The sequence below is a fragment of the Bombina bombina genome, chromosome 1 (genome assembly GCF_027579735.1).
Source record: "Bombina bombina isolate aBomBom1 chromosome 1, aBomBom1.pri, whole genome shotgun sequence".
NCBI lineage: Eukaryota > Metazoa > Chordata > Amphibia > Anura > Bombinatoridae > Bombina > Bombina bombina.
Genome location: NC_069499.1, coordinates 1,472,665,145 through 1,472,683,405, shown reverse-complemented (window position 1 = coordinate 1,472,683,405; position 18,261 = coordinate 1,472,665,145).

Below are 18,261 nucleotides of genomic sequence, written 5' to 3'. Positions count from 1 at the left end.
AAAGGTCATATCGCCATAATGAAAACCCCTATATTAGCAGTGAGAATAATACAGATAATGCTAACTCCTTTAGCGAACGCGTCAGGGACGAGGTACGAAAATATATAGAACAACATAGACAAATGACCCCTAACGAGTCAGAAATAGATTTCCCAAATAGACAATCCCCTCAGGATGTAAATCCAGAGGACAGCTGTAGCGCAGCTGATGCGGGGGAGGGAAACTCTAACAGAGAATCCCAAAATAAGTCTGATAAAGTCTATGGCCTAGATTTAGAGTTCGGCGGTAAAAGGGCTGTTAACGCTCCGCGGGTTTTTTTCTGGCCGCACCATAAATTTAACTCTGGTATCGAGAGTTCAAACAAATGCTGCGTTAGGCTCCAAAAAAGGAGCGTAGAGCATTTTTACCGCAAATGCAACTCTCGATACCAGAGTTGCTTACGGACGCGGCCGGCATCAAAAACGTGCTCGTGCACGATTCTCCCATAGGAAACAATGGGGCTGTTTGAGCTGAAAAAAAACCTAACACCTGCAAAAAAGCAGCGTTCAGCTCCTAACGCAGCCCCATTGTTTCCTATGGGGAAACACCTCCTAAGTCTGCACCTAACACCCTAACATGTACCCCGAGTCTAAACACCCCTAACCTTACACTTATTAACCCCTAATCTGCCGCCCCCGCTATCGCTGACCCCTGCATTACACTTTTAACCCCTAATCTGCCGCTCCGTAAACCGCCGCCACCTACGTTATCCCTATGTACCCCTAATCTGCTGCCCTAACATCGCCGACCCCTATGTTATATTTATTAACCCCTAATCTGCCCCCCACAACGTCGCCGACACCTACCTACACTTATTAACCCCTAATCTGCCGAGCGGAGCTCACCGCTATTCTAATAAATGTATTAACCCCTAAAGCTAAGTCTAACCCTAACACTAACACCCCCCTAAGTTAAATATAATTTTTATCTAACGAAATAAATTAACTCTTATTAAATAAATAATTCCTATTTAAAGCTAAATACTTACCTGTAAAATAAATCCTAATATAGCTACAATATAAATTATAATTATATTATACCTATTTTAGGATTAATATTTATTTTACAGGCAACTTTGTAATTATTTTAACCAGGTACAATAGCTATTAAATAGTTAAGAACTATTTAATAGTTACCTAGTTAAAATAATTACAAATTTACCTGTAAAATAAATCCTAACCTAAGATATAATTAAACCTAACACTACCCTATCAATAAAATAATTAAATAAACTACCTACAATTACCTACAATTAACCTAACACTACACTATCAATAAATTAATTAAACACAATTGCTACAAATAAATAACATTAAATAAACTATCTAAAGTACAAAAAATAAAAAAGAACTAAGTTACAGAAAATAATAAAATATTTACAAACATAAGAAAAATATTACAACAATTTTAAACTAATTACACCTACTCTAAGCCCCCTAATAAAATAACAAAGCCCCCCAAAATAAAAAATTCCCTACCCTATTCTAAAATACAAATATTACAAGCTCTTTTACCTTACCAGCCCTGAACAGGGCCCTTTGCGGGGCATGCCCCAAGAATTTCAGCTCTTTTGCCTGTAAAAAAAAACATACAATACCCCCCCCCAACATTACAACCCACCACCCACATACCCCTAATCTAACCCAAACCCCCCTTAAATAAACCTAACACTACCCCCCTGATGATCTTCCTACCTTGTCTTCACCATGCCAGGTTCACCGATCCGTCCTGGCTCCAAGATCTTCATCCAACCCAAGCGGGGGCTAGACATCCACTGAAGAAGTCCAGAAGAGGGTCCAAAGTCTTCCTCCTATCCGGCAAGAAGAGGACATCCGGACCGGCAAACATCTTCTCCAAGCGGCATCTTCTATCTTCTTCCATCCGATGACGACCGGCTCCATCTTGAAGACCTCCAGCGCGGATCCATCCTCTTCTTCCGACGACTAGACGACGAATGACGGTTCCTTTAAGGGACGTCATCCAAGATGGCGTCCCTCGAATTCCGATTGGCTGATAGGATTCTATCAGCCAATCGGAATTAAGGTAGGAATTTTCTGATTGGCTGATGGAATCAGCCAATCAGAATATAGTTCAATCCGATTGGCTGATCCAATCAGCCAATCAGATTGAGCTCGCATTCTATTGGCTGTTCCGATCAGCCAATAGAATGCGAGCTCAATCTGATTGGCTGATTGGATCAGCCAATCGGATTGAACTATATTCTGATTGGCTGATTCCATCAGCCAATCAGAAAATTCCTACCTTAATTCCGATTGGCTGATAGAATCCTATCAGCCAATCGGAATTCGAGGGACGCCATCTTGGATGACGTCCCTTAAAGGAACCGTCATTCGTCGTCTAGTCGTCGGAAGAAGAGGATGGATCCGCGCTGGAGGTCTTCAAGATGGAGCCGGTCGTCATCGGATGGAAGAAGATAGAAGATGCCGCTTGGAGAAGATGTTTGCCGGTCCGGATGTCCTCTTCTTGCCGGATAGGAGGAAGACTTTGGACCCTCTTCTGGACTTCTTCAGTGGATGTCTAGCCCCCGCTTGGGTTGGATGAAGATCTTGGAGCCAGGACGGATCGGTGAACCTGGCATGGTGAAGACAAGGTAGGAAGATCATCAGGGGGGTAGTGTTAGGTTTATTTAAGGGGGGTTTGGGTTAGATTAGGGGTATGTGGGTGGTGGGTTGTAATGTTGGGGGGGGGGTATTGTATGTTTTTTTTTACAGGCAAAAGAGCTGAAATTCTTGGGGCATGCCCCGCAAAGGGCCCTGTTCAGGGCTGGTAAGGTAAAAGAGCTTGTAATATTTGTATTTTAGAATAGGGTAGGGAATTTTTTATTTTGGGGGGCTTTGTTATTTTATTAGGGGGCTTAGAGTAGGTGTAATTAGTTTAAAATTGTTGTAATATTTTTCTTATGTTTGTAAATATTTTATTATTTTCTGTAACTTAGTTCTTTTTTATTTTTTGTACTTTAGATAGTTTATTTAATGTTATTTATTTGTAGCAATTGTGTTTAATTAATTTATTGATAGTGTAGTGTTAGGTTAATTGTAGGTAATTGTAGGTAGTTTATTTAATTATTTTATTGATAGGGTAGTGTTAGGTTTAATTATATCTTAGGTTAGGATTTATTTTACAGGTAAATTTGTTATTATTTTAACTAGGTAACTATTAAATAGTTCTTAACTATTTAATAGCTATTGTACCTGGTTAAAATAATTACAAAGTTGCCTGTAAAATAAATATTAATCCTAAAATAGGTATAATATAATTATAATTTATATTGTAGCTATATTAGGATTTATTTTACAGGTAAGTATTTAGCTTTAAATAGGAATTATTTATTTAATAAGAGTTAATTTATTTCGTTAGATAAAAATTATATTTAACTTAGGGGGGTGTTAGTGTTAGGGTTAGACTTAGCTTTAGGGGTTAATACATTTATTAGAATAGCGGTGAGCTCCGGTCGGCAGATTAGGGGTTAATAATTGAAGGTAGGTGTCGGCGATGTTAGGGAGGGCAGATTAGGGGTTAATACTATTTATGATAGGGTTAGTGAGGCGGATTAGGGGTTAATAACTTTATTATAGTAGCGCTCAGTTCCGCTCGGCAGATTAGGGGTTAATAAGTGTAGGTAGGTGTCGGCGACGTTGTGGGGGGCAGATTAGGGGTTAATAAATATAACATAGGGGTCGGCGATGTTAGGGGTAGCAGATTAGGGGTACATAGGGATAACGTAGGTGGCGGCGATTTGCGGTCGGAAGATTAGGGGTTAATTATTTTAAGTAGCTTGCGGCGACGTTGTGGGGGGCAAGTTAGGGGTTAATAGATATAATACAGGGGTCGGCGGTGTTAGGGGCAGCAGATTAGGGGTACATAAGTATAACGTAGGTGGCGGTCGGCAGATTAGGGGTTAAAAATTTTAATCGAGTGGCGGCGATGTGGGGGGACCTCGGTTTAGGGGTACATAGGTAGTTTATGGGTGTTAGTGTACTTTAGGGTACAGTAGTTAAGAGCTTTATAAACCGGCGTTAGCCAGAAAGCTCTTAACTCCTGCTATTTTCAGGCGGCTGGAATCTTGTCGTTAGAGCTCTAACGCTCACTGCAGAAACGACTCTAAATACCAGCGTTAGAAAGATCCCATTGAAAAGATAGGCTACGCAAATGGCGTAGGGGGATCTGCGGTATGGAAAAGTCGCGGCTGAAAAGTGAGCGTTAGACCCTTTAATCACTGACTCCAAATACCAGCGGGCGCCCAAAACCAGCGTTAGGAGCCTCTAACGCTGGTTTTGACGGCTACCGCCGAACTCTAAATCTAGGCCTGAGATTCCCATAAAATAATCACCTTCGTACAACGCGCAGTACCTATATTCTCCAATAAGGGAACAACATCTGTAATTGATCATTTACAGGCTTTTGAAAATGCGTTAGCTATAATGAATGTTACAAGTGAGAAATTGAAAATTGAATTTCTGCCTTGGGTATTTGACAGTAAGCATCACAAATTCTTTGTTTCACTAAAGGATATGAATATTAATTCCTGGAATGGGGTAAAACAACAATGCAGAAAAGAATTCGGGCAATATCGCACTAAAACTGCCGCGAAGATGGCGGTATATGGTTTATAGTGTCATGCGAATCAGAGTCCAATCGAATTCCTTTCTGTATTGAAAAATGCGTACAGTATGGCTGAAGATAATCCCAAATTTGATGGCTCAGAATTTGTAAATTTATTTTTTGAAGCCCTGCCTACACCCATCAAAATTAACTTAGCTAGAGATTTTGATGAGGACTGCTCATTGGAATGGCTGATCAAGGAGAGTACAAAATTATACTCTATTCAGCAGTCCAGTGAGCAGGGGGTTAAAAAGGAGTCAAAACCCAAAATTGTGGCAGAAACTAGGGTGTCACCTAGCCCCCTCAATTTGGAGTCTAACAAGAGAACTTATGCAGAGGTGGCCAGTCAAAACAGGCCATCTCCACAGAGGTTTAATTCTGCCCCTCCCCCTACACAGGTTGAGGCGCAGGGAGACTATAACCAAAGTGGGGGACATAATCAGGTGAATAATTACTCACAAAGAGAATACTCACCAAATAATTGGTATCCGCGCATGGGTAGATACAATAGACGGCGAAGATATTCTCAGGGTAACCAGACACCCCAGGTATATAATGCTCCCCAAAGTACTAATGCTGAACAAGCTGAACCCCAGGGGCAACCACGCCAGAATAGAAATAGTGGCCCTGATTCTGAGGGAACCCAATGGTCCAGGAATCAGTACAATGGGGCACCAAGAGATAGACCCAGGGGTAGAGGTAACTTGTACAATCAGGTAGATATGCTGTTTACCCAATTAAATCGGTTGAGCGAACAAATCGCTAATATGAGTCAAAAATCTATGGCTCAGCAACCGAACAATACTATTTTAGGGGTACAGCCAGTGGTCAGCAGTGGACCACAGGCACAGTCATAAATACTGCAGTATCACCTGAAGGGGAGGGGAGAGATATACAAAATGTAGTAATAAATATCAATGATACTAATCATGTTATCTCCCCACAGACCGGAAACAGACAAATTAGCTGTGACAATGAGCGACATCAGCCGGGAAAAATTAACCAAACTTTTCCTCTGCAGTGTTCTCTTAACATTATTTCCACAGATGCAGTACACAAGAACCCAGCTGACCTTGTCATAGGGGAAACAGGTAGGTATGAAATTTCCTCTGCATCGAATGACACAGCGGATCCAGGTAAAACGTGGCGAAGCCCACAGATGTACAAGAATGCAAATTTTATGTGTGAAATGATAGAAACTGCAGGAAGATATTATGTACTAGTTGAGCTGCAAGATTCAGTCTCCAACCCTATCAGGGGATTAATTGACACTGGGTCACAGGCAACTATCTTATCCCACAGGTACTACACACAGCTAAATGAGCTAACACCCCACAAACCCAAAATAAGAGAATTTGACGGTTCTCTAATAGGTGTTGGGGGTGACTCCCTAAAAGTCTACGGTACTGCCTGGTTAAAATTTAAATTGGGGAACAGGGTCATAAGACACCCTGTCATTATAGTGGATCTGCCAACTGATCGTTTAATTATTGGTAGTGATCTCCTGAAACGATTAAGCACCATAATTGATTGCATAAATAATGTAATTTGGTCGCAAGTTAAACGGCCTATCAATTATGAAAAATCTGGTATATCTCGCACCCGACATAGCTGTCACGTGGTGGAAGAGAAACCAGATGCTGTGGAGATTCATTTCAGGAATAACTCTGTACCTGAAATCACTATTCTACAAATAGATGATCAAACTCCTTTTAGTGGCTCTGATGGTAATACTTTTAAAATTTCGCCCGGAAAGATAGCGAATATCTCCCTAGATGGCGATATATTAACCATATCACTCCACAAGGGGGATCCTAAAATCCCTAAAGGGGGAGACCATGCTCAATACCTCACAGGGACTGAGAGAGTTAAAGAGGATCTATTTATCCCTATACAAGTACATGACCTTGGTAAAACCAAGTATGCTAAAATAAACTTAAAACAGGAAGCTAGCTATATAAGCGAAGGTTTATTAGCGCAAATAGCTGAACCTAAAGTGATTAAATATCTTTCTCCCCAAGACCACTGTGTCAACGGCCTGGATGACAGGTCTGAAAGCTATAACATCACAGCTAAGTGCTTATTATCTATCTCTATTGGTAATAAGTCAGTGAAGCACCTGTTTTTAGTTTTAAATACTCCCCATAATCAAATATACATTGGCAATGATATCTTACATAGATATGCCATACAAATAGATCTGATTAATTCTTGCCTTTGGAGCAGGTTAAAGGGGGACCCTGAAGTATTTCAGGATGAAAATGCAGCCCTAAAATCAAACCAGCAATTGCCATATGCTGTGAATATGCAGGTATCTAGCGATGTTATAATTCCTGCTGGGGCTGATAAATTTATTTTACCCTTACAGGTAAAGAGAGGTCAGAAATTAAAAACTTCTGAAACACTGATTTGCCTCTCCCATAGAATACAAAATCTGGGTGTCACAGTGACTTACACTCCTATGGTGAATATTGGAACTGTTCCAATACATATTATTGTGCATAACATGACCCCACAGGATATAACATTATCCAGGGGAACTACCATAGGCTATGCACTGGAATCAAGTTATTACACTTTTGGATTCCAGAATAATGTAATTGGGCTAATACCTGAAGGATACTTAACTGAAGAACAATTAATAGAACAATCCTTTGCATCTATGCCAGAGGGTCTATTTAATATTCAGTCCATTTATCCCTTCAGCTCAGAGGAAGGCATCTGTAAAATTGAAGAAGCCTCTCTAGTGTTTGATCAGCCAATCAAACAGCAAGATTATCCCAATACCCAGAGTCATGGGAGCAATGTAAACTATAATCAAGGGGATCTCACCTCTAGACTGGAAGAAGCATATGAAATAGGACAGCCTGAAATCTTTCCAGGATTTCAGCAAATAGTCGAAGAGCAAATATCCTTAGCTAATGGCTGTTCCAGCGATGACGAACTCCAACAGCTGCGAGAACTCCTAATGGAATACAAGGATATTTTCGCTAAGGATTCTTATGACTGTGGTACTACAGACTTGCACATTGCAAGAATACAAACAGATCCCGATGCGCCACCTGTATTTGTCAAACAATACAGACTTCCCTTAGCCTCATATGATTCTCTTGCAGAGATCATAAGGAATTTGGAAGAAAGAGGTATTATCAGACAGGTGCACCGCTCATATAATAACCCTATTCTAGGTGTCCTTAAACCCAATGGACAATGGCGTTTGTGTGCTGACTTAAGACAGCTAAACAAACGAGTATACATGTCTGGCTGGCCTGTACCATACATTGACCAGTGCCTAGCACAAATGCAGGGATCCAAAATATTCACTGCCATTGATTGTGCACAGGGATACTGGACCATAAAGGTACATGAAGAGGACCAATATAAGTTAGCATTCTCCTTCCAAAAGATTCAGTATGCATTCCAGAGACTTCCATTTGGATACATAAATTCTGGACATGAATTTGCTGTATTCATGCATAAGGCTATGCCTGACGCACTGGAAAGGGGGACCTTATCTTATGTTGATGATGTTTTAATCAAAAGCACAGACTTTGAAAAACACATTGCAGAGCTTAAACACGTCCTCAGCCAACTTAAAAGGGCAGGTGTCAAATTATCCCTGCAAAAAGCTCAATGGTGCCGCACTCGTGTAAACTTCTTGGGACATGAAGTTACCTCTGACGGATTAAATCCCCAGAAGAAAAAGGTGGAAGCTATAGTGAATTCTAAAAACCCAACTAACTTAAAGGAATTGAGATCATTCCTGGGTATGACGAATTATTCTCGCAAATTCATTGATAATTATGCGGAATTAGCTAAACCACTACTACTTCTTCTAAAGAAGGATGTGAAATGGCACTGGAGTGAGTCTCAAGAGACAGCCATCAGAGAGCTGAAGAGAAGACTCACTCAAGCACCTTGCTTAGCGTACCCTGAAGGTGGTAAACCTTTCTTCTTAGAGACGGGTTACACAGATGTAAGCATGAGTGCTGTGTTATACCAAAAGCATGATAATTTGAACAAAGCCATTGCTTATGCGAGCAAAAATCTATCCCCAGTAGAAATAAAATTTAGCGATTGCGAAAAAGCCCTCTTATCTACTGTATGGGCTCTACAAAATTTCCGCAGCTATATACAGGGCGAGAAAATTATTGTAGAAACGGCCCACCAGCCTTTGCTATATTTGCAAAGTGAGAGAATAAGAGATGGGAATTTGTCTAATAGCCGCATAACAGCGTGGACTCTTTCCTTGCAAGGCTGGCCATTAGAAATTCGCTACAAGCAGAATAAAAAGAATCCAGTCGCACAAGGACTTGCTGAGCTCCACGACTGTACTGCTAGAGATCCTGGGGAAGAATTATCAGAAGATGATTTTCTGGAAGAACAATTGCTTTCCCCATATAAAGTGTACAATGAGGACCATTGTCAAACATTACCTTGGGTATATGTTGATGGTTGTTCTTACCATGCCACTATTGATAATGAGCGCAGATTAGTCGCTGGCATTGGTATAACTTGGACAAATGGAGTCTCAAATATATCTGTAGGTTTCAACATTGGACCAAGATCCAGTCAAGTTGCAGAACTAACTGCTGTTTTCAAAACCATTGAAATGGCTATTGAACATGGTATTCATGAATTTGTGATCATAACTGACTCAAATTATGTGCGTGACAGTTTTGTTGAATACCTGCCAACTTGGAAAAGAAATGGCATGCAGAAAAGCAATCACAAACCAGTCAAGCATGGCAAATTGTTCTGCGAGATTGATAATCTGGTAGTATCCAATGATTTAACCATACACTGGAAAAAGACCAAGGGTCATTCCAGAGTTCTAGGTCCTGATAAGGAAGGCAATGACCTTGCGGATTCATTAGCCAAACAAGGAGCCATAACTGGAGAACTCCTTAATATTGACCACTTAATGGGTGCAATTCAGGTAGAAGCCATTACCAGAAACCAGGCAAAACAACAGAGTGAGCCTAACTTGGTACAATGGAGTCAGGATTCTCCTAGTGAGGACCTGATCACTAGTCAAAAAGAAGACCCCATTGTAGGCATCTTCTATAAACACATAGAAGATCCTGAAAGCAACCCCATCTCAAAAGATGATTGCATTGGCAAAGAAGATCTTAGAATCTTAATAAAATCTAAATCACAATTCAAGTTACAGGATGGTTTGTTAATTAGAACCTCCAAAACTGGCATCCAGCAGTGGGTAGTACCCACCAAGTTCAGAGGTCTAATGCTTCAACATGCCCATGATGCTCCCACATCTGGTCATCGCGGTGCCAAACTCACATATGAAATATTGCGTGATTACGCTTTTTGGCCACACATGTTGAAAGATGTTCAAACCTACTGTCAAGGGTGTTTAATCTGTCCACAGTTCCAACCCACTGCACCAACGCATAGAGCGCCATTGCAGAAGAGGGGGATGGTAATGCCATGGTCAGATATACAAATTGATTTTATCGGTCCAGTAACAAGATCATCAAGATTTAACAAGTACATGTTAACAGTGACATGCCTGTTCACTAAATGGGTAGAGTGCATTAGTGCACCTAACAATAGTGCTGAAACATGTGCAGCATTGCTCATCAACCATGTATTTTCCAGATTTGGTTTGCCCCAAAGAATCGAATCAGATCGGGGGACCCACTTCACTAGCGAAGTGATGACAAAAATGTGGAAAATACTAGGGGTTAAAAGAAAGCTCCATATTGCTTATAGAGCTGCCTCAAGTGGTGGTGTAGAGCGTTACAACCAGTCCATTGTTAAAATCCTCAAAAAGTTTGTGAGTGAAACAGGTAAAGACTGGGATATAAAACTACCTCTAGTCTTAATGGCATTAAGAGCAACTCCAAGTAGTGCTACCAAGATGTCACCTTTTGAGCTGATGACTGGTAGAAGAATGGTTCTACCTCAGCATCTGCTGTACCGTACATCAGACCAAAATTTGATAGACGCTGCCAATACACATCAATATGTGGAAAACTTAAGAAAGCACCTGCAATATGCCTTTGCATTTGCTCAAAGGAATTTAGAAAGAGCCGCAACTGCCACTAAAACCTATTATGATCTCAAACATCCAAAAAGGAATATGAAATAAATGATAAAGTTTATCTTTATAACTTTGGAAGAGATCAGGTTAGGGAGAAGAAATTTCTTCCCTCATGGAAAGGTCCTTTCGTCATTACTGACAAAATATCTCCAGTGGCCTATAAAATACGGATCCCCAAAAATGAAAGTTTCATAGATAAATGGGTCCATATCAATCAATTGCGAGCGTGTCATCCCAGATCCCAACTACAAGTCATAGAGGGAGAATGAAGTGTCATATCCCCAAATGAACTAAAGACATACTATAGTTTAAAGATGCCTAACTGATAAACATGAAGGTTCAAAATTGACAGACTATCTACATAGAAGACTGTCCATGATGTGTACGGTCAACATCCTCACCAAATACCACTAACTTTGATCCAATTCAAATACATGTGTCCTACATATTTTTGAATTGGAAAGGGGGATTTATGTCAAGGTATTTGAAATATTATTAAATAATATATAGAAATATATTTAACTTTATTTAATAAATCTGTGGATGTGAACATGGTCTGTAGGACAAAGGATTAGATCTCCCCCACTTTAATTGCACAGGAGACATTCTTGGCTGAAAGGAGAACAAAGGATTATCTCTGGGAGATCTCACACACTCAATATGTTAAATTATGCAATTTTATAATTTAGCAAGGAACTAAAATATAACATAGTTTCAGGATACAGGCAAATATATGGAGACGAAATGTCTGAATTACCCTTTTGGAACTGATCAAAATCATAGAGGCAGCTTTTATGCACATGGGTGTTAATTATCAAATACACATCTGCACTGCTGGCTAAACAGGAAATATGCTGTTTTAAAGACTTTTACAACTCCTCATGGATTGACCCCATGTGGAGCAATGGAGGCCTTGAAAAACACAGACAAATGCTAAGGTGTGACTCTGGAAACTCACATAAGCAGACAGGAAATAGACATCAATTAATTTTTTTTTCTATTTGAATGCATGCCTCAGAATGTATCAAATATAGAAATTGAAAATTGTCTAATTCTCTATTTTTACATGGATATTTACTAAGCTTGGGAGGTAACTGTTTTAGTCAGTCAAAAATGTGTAATAACCTCTGTTTTGCTTATATTTTTCAGACAGATAATCTCAAATCTACATAGAAATGAATGTGCATATATATATATATATATATATGTTTTGAAAACATGAAAGATCTTACTTAGCCTCTGTGTTTTTAAAAATATAAATAAATACTTATGGACCATAGACATATTAATGCTTGGATCATCTCTAATAATTATTTCTATTTTTATTGCAGACAACCATTGGTCATGAGCATCAATCTATGCACTTAGAAAGAGACGGAATGCCGCATGAAATGAATTAAGTCATATCATATAAACGTGCAAATAAATGTTTATAAAGTTTCACATACATCTTTTAAAATATAGTGAGATGAAAATATGGAAGTTACTTTGATGTGATATGACTATGAGATATATATTTGATGTGATATAACTATGAAATATAAGTTATTTTAATATAATGCTAGATGTATGTGATGTTTCATATCAAAATGATCAGAAAATTCATTAAGATATAACTTATCCAAAACAAATATTATGAATAGTTGTCGCAGTAAATTATGATAAAATTAATAACCATTTCATAGAAATACTGACTTAAGTTGTTTCAAATGTTGCTGTGTCTGTTTGTGCTGCCACCTGGTGTTATGTTGCGAGAACTACAGCCAGAAGGTTCTCTCTGGCTGTTAAAAATGAAATTTCCAAGGGCCAATCCGATTTAGACTTCCCAGATAACCAATGGGAAGGTCAGCTCCCGCAGGGCCACTCACAATTTACCAATGATGGGAAAACCAAATAAAAAGTGAATGCAATGGAGAGAAAGGGACAGATTTTCTGCTGAAGCTAAAACTTGTAACTGGTTCCCGCTGGGGTGAGATACCACTTTACTTGAGCAAAGCTAATCTACCCTTCTCATTGATTGCGATATACACTTATTGGTGATCTGAGGTAAAATAATTCCTACCAAGGAATATCGGATATCGACTTCTTTTTACTTTGGTAACGTATTCAAGGTTTTGTAAGATAAGTTATATGCATAGTTAATTTGTATTTAATAGATTTAAAGAAGCAGTGTGTTTTTCTCAAGTTAGCATTTCACAGCCTATATACATATATTGTTTAAATCTGCGTCTGAGTGACCAAGTAACTCATCTATGCAAGTTCTGATATTGTCAGTTAATTTTGTATTAGGATAAATTGCAGTTAAATAGCAGAATATATATATTATCCTATTGTTTTATAAACACTGTTTAGAATTGTATTGCTTAGATGTTAAAGGTTTTTAGTCCCATTGTGTTAAATAAATAAAAGGCTGAATTGTGAAGGTATATTTTTCTGGGTTTTGTAAGAAGGATAGCATATCTTAAGAGTTGGTTTTAACGCATATAAACTTTTATTTAGTTTCCTTTTATTGCAAATATAGTTCAATATGTTCATGGATATTAACTAAATAAAAGAATTCAGGTATTTATATTAATTGTATGGTCTAGTAGGTGCATGGTTGATAAGGGTTTCTATTTCTTTGTATTGTGTTTATAACCCTGCCATAAACTTATATATATTATTTGGATAGCACTGCTAAGATTTTCATAAATATACTGACACCACTGTTTCCTCTGCTCCCTCGACTGATTGCCAAGATCAAGCAGGAGAGAGCATCGGTGATTCTGATAGCACCTGCGTGGCCATGCAGGACCAGGTATGCAGATCTAGTGGACATGTCATCCTTTCCACCATGGTCTCTGCCTCTGAAACAGGACCTTCTACTTCAGGGTCCTTTCAACCATCCAAATCTAATTTCTCTGAGGCTGACTGCCTGGAGATTGAACGCTTGATTTTATCAAAGCGTGGCTTCTCAGAGTCAGTTATTGATACCTTAAGACAGGCACGAAAGCCTGTCACCAGGAAAATTTACCATAAGGTATGGCGTAGATATCTTTATTGATGTGAATCCAAGGGTTACTCATGGAGTAAGGTCAGGATTGCTAGGATATTATCTTTTCTCCAAGAAGGTTTGGAAAAAGGATTGTTCAGGCATTTTGTCAGGCTTTAGTTAGAATCAAGCCTGTGTTTAAACCTGTTGCTCCACCATGGAGCTTAAACTTGGTTCTTAAGGTTCTTCAAGGAGTTCCGTTTGAACCTCTTCATTCCATAGATATCAAGCTTTTATCTTGGAAAGTTCTTTTTTTGGTAGCTATTTCCTTGGCTCGTAGAGTCTCTGAGCTATCTGCCTTACAATCTGATTCTCCTTATCTAATTTTTCATACGGATAAGGTAGTCCTGCGTACCAAACCTGGGTTCTTACCTAAGGTGGTATCTAACAAGAATATCAATCAAGAGATTGTTGTTCCATCCTTGTGTTACACAATTTGGACGTGGTCCGTGCTTTAAAGTTTTACTTACAAGCTACTAAAGATTTTCGTCAAACATCTGCTTTGTTTGTTGTCTTCTCTGGACAGAGGAGAGGTCAAAAGGCTTTGGCAACCTCTTTTTCTTTTTGACTAAGAAGCTTAATCCGCTTAGCCTATGAGACTGCTGGACAGCAGCCTCCTGAAAGGATTACAGCTCATTCCACTAGAGCTGTGGCTTCCACTTGGGCCTTTAAAAATGAGGCTTCTTTTGATCAGATTTGCAAGGCGACGATTTGGTCTTCGCTTCATATTTTTTCAAAATTTTACAAATTTGATACTTTTGCTTCTTCGGAGGCTATATTTGGGAGAAAGGTTTTACGGGCAGTGGTTCCTTCCATTTAAGTTCCTGCCTTGTCCCTCCCTTCATCCGTGTACTTTAGCTTTGGTATTGGTATCCCACAAGTAATGGATGATCCGTGGACTGGATACACCTTACAAGAGAAAACACAATTTATGCTTACCTGATAAATTTATTTCTCTTGTGGTGTATCCAATCCACGGCCCGCCCTGTCATTTTAAGGCAGGTAATTTTTAAATTTAAACTACAGTAACCACTGCACCCTATGGTTCCTCCTTTCTCGGCTTGTTTTCGGTCGAATGACTGGCTATGACAGTTAGGGGAGGAGCTATATTACAGCTCTGCGGTGGGTATCCTCTTGCAACTTCCTGTTGGGAATGAGAATATCCCACAAGTAATGGATGATCCGGGGACTGGATACACCACAAGAGAAATAAATTTATCAGGTAAGCATAAATTGTGTTTTTTTCCACAATTTCGCATACCGTAAATCTCCTTACGTCAATTGCGTATCCTATCTTTTTAATGGGATTTTCCTAACGCCGGTATTACGATTGCTTGAAAAAGTAAGCGGTAGACCCTCTCCTGTCCAGACACCTACCGCATTTAAAAGTCAGTAGTTAAGAGTTTTATGGGCTAATGCCGTAACATAAAACTCTTAACTAAAGTGCTACAAAGTACACTAACACCCATAAACTACCTATTAACCCCTAAACCGAGCCCCCCCCCCCACATCGCAAACGCTTAATTAAAAATTAATTAAAAATTTTAACCCCTAATCTGCCGACCGGACATCGCCGCCACTAGAATAAATATATTAACCCCTAAACCGCCGCACTCCCGCCTTGCAAACACTAGTTAAATTTTATTAACCCCTAATCTGCCACCCCCAACGTCGCTGCTACTATAATAAATGTATTAACCCCTAAACCTAAGTCTAACCCCCCTAACTTAAATATAATTTAAAACAAAATTAAATTACTACTATTAAATAAATTAATCCTATTTAAAACTAAATACTTACCGATAAAATAAACCCTACTACTAATCTAAACTAATAGTTACATTGTAGCTAGCTTAGGGTTTATATTTATTTTACAGGCAACTTTGTATTTATTTTAACAAGGTACAATAGTTATTAAATAGTTATTAACTATTTAATAGCTACCTAGTTAAAATAAATTCAAATTTACCTGTAAAATAAATCCTAACCTAAGTTACAATTACACCTAACACTACACTATCATTAAATTAATTACATAAATTACCTACAATTAACTACAATTAAATAAAATAAACTAAAGTACAAAAAAACCCCACACTAAATAACAGAAACATTACACCTAATCTAATCCCCCTAATAAAATAAAAAAGCCCCCCAAAATAATAAAATTCCCTACCCTATACTAAATTACCAACAGCCCTTAAAAGGGCCTTTTGCGGGGCATTGCCCCAAAGTAATCAGCTCTTTTACCTGTAAAAAAAAATACAATACCCCCCCAACATTAAAACCCACCACCCACACACCCAACCCTACTCTAAAACCCACCCAATCCCCACTTAAAAAAAAAACCCTTGAAGATCACTCTACCTTGAGCCATCTTCACCCAGCCGGGCACAAGTGGTCCTCCAGAGGGGCAGAAGTCTTCATCCGATCCGGCCAGAAGAGGACATCCAGACCGGCAGAAGTCTTCATCCAGGCGGCATCTTCTATCTTCATCCATCCGGAGCGGGTCCATCTTGAAGACATCCGACCCGGAGCATCCTCTTCCATCCGACGGCGACTGAAGAATGAAGGTTCCTTTAAGTGACGTCATCCAAGATGGCGTCCATTCAATTCCAATTGGCTGATAGAATCCTATCAGCCAATCGGAATTAAGGTAGGAAAAATCCTATTGGCTGATGCAATCAGCCAATAGAATTGAGCTCACATTCTATTGGCTGATTGGAACAGCCAATAGAATGCAAGCTCAATCCTATTGGCTGATTGGATCAGCCAATAGGATTGAACTTCAATCCTATTGGCTGATTGAATCAGCCAATAGGATTTTTCCTACCTTAATTCCGATTGGCTGATAGGATTCTATCAGCGAATTGGAATTGAAGGGACGCCATCTTGGATGACATCACTTAAAGGAACCTTCAGTCGTTGTCGGATGGAAGAGGATGCTCTGTGTCGGATGTCTTCAAGATGGACCCGCTCGGATGTAAGAAGATAGAAGATGCCGCCTGGATGAAGACTTCTGCCGGTCTGGATGTACTCTTCTGGCCGGATCGGATGAAGACTTCTGCCCCTCTGGAGGTCCACTTGTGCCCGGCTAGGTGAAGACGGCTCAAGGTAGGGTGATCTTCAAAGGGGTAGTGTTAGGTTTTTTTAAGGGGAGATTGGGTGGGTTTTAGAGTAGGGTTGGGTGTGTGGGTGGTGGGTTTTAACGTTGGGGGGGTATTGTATTTTTTTTTTACAGGTAAAAAAGCTGATTACTTTGGGGCAATGCCCAGCAAAAGGCCCTTTTAAGGGCTATTCGTAATTTAGTATATAGGGTAGGGAATTTTATTATTTTGGGAGGCTTTTTTATTTTATTAGGGGGATTAGATTAGGTGTAATTAGTTTTAAAAAATTGTAATTCTTTTTTTATTTTCTGTAATTTAGTGTTTGTTTTTTTTGTACTTTAGTTTATTTAATTTAATTGTAGTTAATTGTAGGTAATTTATGTAATTAATTTAATGATAGTGTAGTGTTAGGTGTAATTGTAACTTAGGTTAGGATTTATTTTACAGGTAAATTTGTACTTATTTTAACTAGGTAGTTATTAAATAGTTAATAACTATTTAATAACTATTGTACCTAGGTAAAATAAATACAAAGTTGCCTGTAAAATAAATATAAATCCTAAGCTAGCTACAATGTAACTATTAGTTATATTGTAGCTATCTTAGGGTTTATTTTATCGGTAAGTATTTCGTTTTAAATAGGAATAATTTATTTAATTGTAGTAAATTTATTTAGATTTATTTAAATTATATTTAAGTTAGGGGGGTGTTAGGGTTAGGGTTAGACTTAGGTTTAGGGGTTAATAAATGTATTATAGTGGCGGGGACGTTGGTGGCGGCAGATTAGGGGTTAATAAATTTAATATAGTTGCTGTGACGTTGGGGGGGGGGCAGATTAGGGGTTAATAAATAAAATGTAGGGTTCAGCGATGTTGGGGGCATCAGATTAGGGGTTCATAAGTATAATGTAGGTGTGGGCGGTGTCCAGAGCAGCAGATTAGGGGTTAATAATATAATGTAGGTGGCGACGATGTCAGGGACGGCAGATTAGGGGTTAATAAGTGTAAGATTAGGGGTGTTTAGACTCGGGGTTCATGTTAGGGCGTTAGGTGTAGACATAACTTTTATTTCCCCACAGGAAACAATGGGGCTGCATTAGGAGCTGAACGCTGCTTTTTTTGCCGGCTCAGCTCCATTGTTTCCTATGAGGAAATCGTGCACAAGCACGTTTAGCCAGCTCACCGCTACCGTAAGCAGCGCTGGTATTACAGTGAGATGTGGAGCTAAATTTTGCTCAACGCTCACTTTTCTGAGGCTAACGCCGGTTTGAAGAAAACATGTGATACCAGCGTTGTCTTAAGTGAGCGGTGAGAAAAAAAGGCTTGTTAGCCCCGCACACCATTACCGACAAAAGCTGTCATGCGCAGTAGAGACAGCACAAGGACAAACACACCTGG